This window comes from Polyodon spathula, chromosome 1 (genome assembly GCF_017654505.1).
Source record: "Polyodon spathula isolate WHYD16114869_AA chromosome 1, ASM1765450v1, whole genome shotgun sequence".
Taxonomy (NCBI): domain Eukaryota; kingdom Metazoa; phylum Chordata; class Actinopteri; order Acipenseriformes; family Polyodontidae; genus Polyodon; species Polyodon spathula.
The window spans coordinates 6,741,557-6,747,556 of NC_054534.1; positions in this window are offsets into that span (position 1 = coordinate 6,741,557).

Consider the following 6,000-nt stretch of genomic DNA (forward strand, 5'->3'; position numbering starts at 1 on the left):
TCTCTCGCACTGTGACACCTGGTGGAGAGATAATGTCATATTCAACTAAGTTTGTTCTGCCGGGCAAGTCGGAAAAAACATCGCTGAACTCCTCAATACGCTTACGCAGCTCTCTTTGCTGATCCGGAACCAATTGTTCCCTCATAGAAATCGCTCTTGTGCTCGGGGTCTCTGGACAGGGACCTAAATCATCCTCCATATTGCCTGGGGCTATAAATAAGACCTCCCTTGCCTGCCAGGGTTTTAACAAATTGACATGATAAATTTTACGTTCATTTCGGCGATCGGGCTGTTTAATTTCATAATTTACTTTCTATAGCCCGAATCACCTCATACGGCCCTTGTCATTTAGCACACAGTTTCGTTCTGAGGAGGGAAGTAGCAGCATTACCTTGTCCCCTGGTCGAAAGGTTCGAATCCGTGCATTTTTGTTGTAATGCTGCTGTTGTCGGTGCTGAGCCGATCTGAGGTTGTCTTGGGCCAAACGACCGACCAAATCCAGGCGATCTCGTAGTAGGAGCACATAATTCACTACATTTTTAAACGAACCTTTGTGCTCCTCCCACCCCTCCCTCAGCAGGTCGAGAATGCCGCGAGGCTGCCGGCCGTACAGGAGCTCAAAGGGGGAGAACCCCGTTGAACTCTGTGGCACTTCTCTCACCACAAAAAGGAGGTAGGGAAGAAGCAATGCCCAATGTTTCTGCCCCTGTGTTACGAATCGTCTCAGCATCGACTTTAAGGTCTGATTAAAGCGTTCAACCAAACCGTCCGATTGTAGATGATAAACGGACGCCCTGATGGTATGTATTTTTAATATTTTCTACACCTGTTGTAACGTCTTGGACAAAAAATTGGTCCCGTGATCGGTCAAAATCTCCTTGGGGATCCCTACTCTAGCCATAATCTGCGCTAACTCGGTGGCTATTGCAGCTGCACTAGTGGACCTCAATGGAACTGCCTCCTGGTATCACATTGCATAATCCACCACTACTAATATATGCGTGTACCTGGAGTCAGAAGGTAGCAAAGGGCTCATTATGTCCATAGCAATACGCTCAAAAGGAGTGGAAATAATCGGCAGTGGGACCAAAGGGGCAGGGCGCACTCGACCTGGCGCTACTCGTTGGCAGTCTGGGCATGTGGCTACATATTTCGACACATCAGTATGAAGACCGAGCCAATAGAATCGAGCCAATATTCGTTCCCTCGTCTTCTCGGATCCGGATTGTGCTGACCCTGGTCGACAGCTCTGGATAGGTGAGCTAACTGTCTGGTGGTGCAAAATGCAGACAATTACAAAACAGACAAAACACAAAACACAATACGTTCTCTTTCTGCACGAGAGCTCCTCTCTCGGTCCTTCTCTCTGCTGAGCTTTTACCCAAACGAAGGAAAAGATCAGCGTTACCCTGGCCCCTATATGTAATCCCTCATGATATCTAGGTAAACAGTTGCAGCTGCCTCTTACAACAGAGTCTCGCTTCTTTCCAGGCTGACCCACTTCTCTGACCCGGAAACAAACTATCAGGCCAGCCCTTCCAGATACTTCTCCTCTCATTCTTTAGCGCCCTCACAGGTCGGGAGGAAGATTCATCACCAGAACTCATATTTCCGTCACACACGTTATTAGTGATTCTCCCTGAGATGTTGCCACCCGGATGCACCAACTCATGGAAGTTGGTGGTGGCCAACAGAGAGTACCCCCACCCTGCTGAAGTGAATGAGGCATCCAGTTTCAGAGAAAAGCTGAATGAGCTAATGCAGGGAGAGGGAAGGAACCTGCAAGATCTTGGTGAGATGTGCACGCCTGAGGCGGGGAAACCTACAGATCCTGAAGCCACTGTTCGTGCCATGGGCGAGGTGGTAGAGAAAGCCATGAAGCCGCACCCTGAGCAAGGTGTATACCGGAGATTGCTACAGTTTTCAGGAAACATTCTGCTTCCCCCTGGGGAAGAGACATTTGATGAACGGATGGACCAAACCTTCCTCTTGGTCCAAGATAGTGACTGTTCGAGTCGTGAACGGATGAGGAGGCTTGGAGAAAGCCTGAAAGGAGCAGCGCTAGAAATCTTTCAAGCCGTGAGAGATGCTGATCCTGACACCAGTCCTGTGGATTACCTTCACGCTATTGAAAAAGCGCATTTGGAGTTCCTGAGTCAGATGAAGACCCGTATTTCAAGTTTAGAACGTCAAGGAAAATTGTCAGATTTTCTGTGAAGGCTGGAGATATTGTTAAAGTGCACTGTGCATAAAGGAGGCATTGAAAAGGATTGTGTAGTTGATCTCACTCAAGTTGAACAACTCATCAGAGGAGTGGCTGGATCGGAAATGATGCTAATTTATTTACGCCTCAGGGAAAGGAAGAGTGATCCACCACCCTTCTTGACTCTATTAAGCGAAGTGTGTGACGAATAGGAACAGGAAGCCGCCAGACATGAGTTGGAAGTTAGAGCAAAGAAAGTGTAACTCAAAGACAAGCCAAGTCAGAACCGTTCTAAGTTGCAAGAATTGTGTGGACAAGTCAAAGAGTTACAAGCCAGCTTGGTAGCATTAGCAACACAACAGCAGGTCTCCAACGCAGCGGACCAACACAAGATGGCCAAACCTTTATCATGTCAGGCTGAGAAGGATCGTGAGATGCAAAATTTGAAGTTGCACATACATGCCTTGGAACAGAAGATTTCTGTTCTGACATTGGCACCTTCAGCATCTGCAGATGAAGAGTGACAACACCAGATGTCTTAACAGGATCACACTAGGTCAAATGTGAGTTGCTTTCCAACTAAAGTCAAAGATAGTTTCTTCAGCTATAGATGTGTTGAAGATGGACAAATCAAAGTGTGATGCTGCAGAAAATCTTCACGAAGTGACACAGAAGTTGATTCCTTTGCTGCAGAGCACAGGAAAAGACAAACGGAGTCCAGCGAAGGAGCTTAGTGGGCCCTCTAACTTTTAGATGAAAAGTAAGAAGGCAATACCAGCCTTGAATAGCAACTATCAACTTCCAAAAGAACTGATAGGCCCCGTCTGTCGTGGAAGTGAAGATGGGAGGACATGCGTGTAGAGCATTGTTAGACAATAGCTCTCAAGTGACGATAATCTTCAAGAAATGGTACCGAAGATTCCTGACCCATCTGCCCCTACAGCCAGTTAGATGGATTAGCCATTTGGGGTTTGAGTGACACCAGTTACCCCTACAAGGGATATGTAGTGGTGGAGTTGGGAGTTTCCTACTGTCGTAGCTGGAACCAGCCAGTGTATTGAGATTTTGGCATTAGTTTGCCCTGAACCCCAAAGCCACGACAAGGTACCTGTCATAACTGGAACCAACGCTAGCAAGTTGCAGTGGCTGGACAGATTATGTGAAGAGTCTGCCGGACACAATTTTGTGAACACTTTGCACATTCACGCTTTGTGTAAGCAAGCCTACAAGAAGCAGAAAGAATGGCCAAATGACATGGTGGGCCATGTGAAGTGTACCGGCCTGAATACTCTGACTGTAGCCCCAAGAAGTGAATGCTGTGTGTCTTGTAAAGTTCATATGTCGACAGGGCGACCTGAGGGCATTGCAGTTGTGGAGACCCCGGACTGTGGAGCGCTACCCAGGGGATTGATGTACAGCGTGGGATACTGCCTGCTGAGTATCTGAAGACTAGGACTTTGACAGCAAAGTTGTGGAATGAGCCCAACAGGGAGATTGTGTTGCCTAGTGGGACAGTAATTGCTCACGTGTACAAGACTGATAGGGCCACCGTGGCCAAGAGAGCAAGCAGTTCAGTACAGAGTAGTGGACATAGTTTCTATAATCCATTCGTTAACCTCCTGGTTTCATTATGACATGACATTTCAAAAGCAGGAACTCATGAATGCATAATCTGCAAATTAATAAAAATTCTCTCCATGTAGGCTGCCAAGACGGAACTGGTTTACATACTGCATGCAATCCTGGGAGTAGTAGTGGAGTATTGGATTCGAGCAAACCTGAACTGGCATCTGACAGAAAAAGAAGTGAAAGACTTGGCTGAATATCTTGTTATGTTATGTGAAGGTGGGTACAAAGAGGCCTCCTGCTGCTGCTGCCGTACAGTAGTTCATCCCGCAGTGAATGGGTGTCAATTAAGATGAATTGGTATTTGGAAGATACATATCACAATTTTGTAACATAATTCTTGTATTAAGTTTGATTTGTCAATATACACTAAACACTTTGATGGTAGGTAGTCCAAGACTAGTGCTAATGTGGGATTGCACTACCAGCCATAAATGTTGTGGTTCTTTTAATATTTTGTCAGACCCACAGCTGAAAGCTGTTATTTATAAATGCCGGTTTTCACCTCGGATGGAAAAGTGAACCTTGCAATTGAAGCAATTCTTTTGTAGCTGCATACAGTTTTTCCAAACCCACACCTCTGTAATGCCAAAATTATCTTTCTTAAATTTCACAAAAAAGGTGCAGTGAAATAGCATTTATATTTTTGTCTTTCAGATTTCTCCTTCATGGATTTAGAGACACTTATCACACACCAGCAATCCCCCTGGCTGAACATGTTTACCGCTGATGCCATCTACAGAAATTTTTGTTTACAGAACAGCGTTGCATTTCACCCAGAGCCTTTGTTTCAAATTGTAAGTTTTTTTTGTTTTGTTTGTTTTTTATGCTCCCCAAAGTTGTGTTGATTACTAATTGAGTATCCCCCGGAGGGAGTGCTTATATGAATAACTCTTGTTTGTGTCCCGCTCTGAATTAAAACTCACAAATTACTTGTTTCACAAACTATAAACAATCCAGGGATAATATACCCCCTTGGAGAATTAGTTGGGTGCCTTTGACCTCCTATTCAAAAGTTTTGCATGTGGCAGCAGGCTGAATTGATTATCTTCAAACTGATGTATGTTATTGCTTTACATATAAAGGTTGCTCTACATACATATATTTTTTAAGGTAACAGTCATTCCCTGTTCATTACAGTTGTGCAAACTTTGAAAAGGGCAATATACACTATTTCTTTTACAAAATATAGAGTTTCAAATACTGCTAATAAGAATAAGGACTCTGGCCTTATTCATAAAACACATATATTTGTATCTAACACTGCTGATGCATATCCCAGCTAAATCAGGTTGAGGTGTTTTGTATGTATCTAGAGAACCTTGTGAAGAATCTGTATCCAGTCTTAAACTGCAATTAGGCTCTTTTATTGTCTTATTATTCCCCGCTAGGGATGTATGCACCAAGTCAAGCAGCTACACCGTGATTGGAGAAACTTTGTCGGCTTGGTGTTTAAAGACAAAATCTGCTTTATAGGTTATTTAATTCCCCCTCATTGCAATGGACGAATCTCTGATTTCTAGAAGCGGAGTTCTGCTCCCTTTGTTTGTGTAATGTTTTCAAAGAAGCTAAGATCGCGGTGACCTACTGTAAAGTAACTTGTGTTTATAGGAGCCTAGCCCTAAAGCAGCTTTCACACGGGACGTGGCGCATGCCGCCTCCTTGAGCTCTGCTCAGCTGTAGCTGTGGAAACAATCAGTGGTACTGTGCATCTGAGAACACAATACCTAGAACAATGAACAGCAAACAAAAAGATAATTGCAATTGCCCTGCTCTACTGGAGAAAAAACATAAAAGTAAGATTGCTGTGGATCCATGACATCCTCAAGAAAAAAAAAAGTGTGACGAATATCATCAGCTGATACAGGAGTTCTGGTTTCGTGAAGGCAGATTTCAAACCTACTAATGTTGTATTATACAACTCTGGAAAATCTGAAATCAGAACTACGAGCTTTGCCTCCATTTAATTGTTTTTATTAGTAGTATTTCTTCCTCGCAAAGGCGCCTCCTACTTTCTCTTGATTGGCTGCTGGTAGTTCATTTTATCTCCTGCGCACTGCTCTGCGGTGCCACTTGAGTGCCACTCCGCCTTCATTGAAAAAAATTGCTTTTGCCGCACCTTGTCTGCTCTGAATGCCCCTTAAGAGGGGAAACAAAAAGATGAAGCGTAA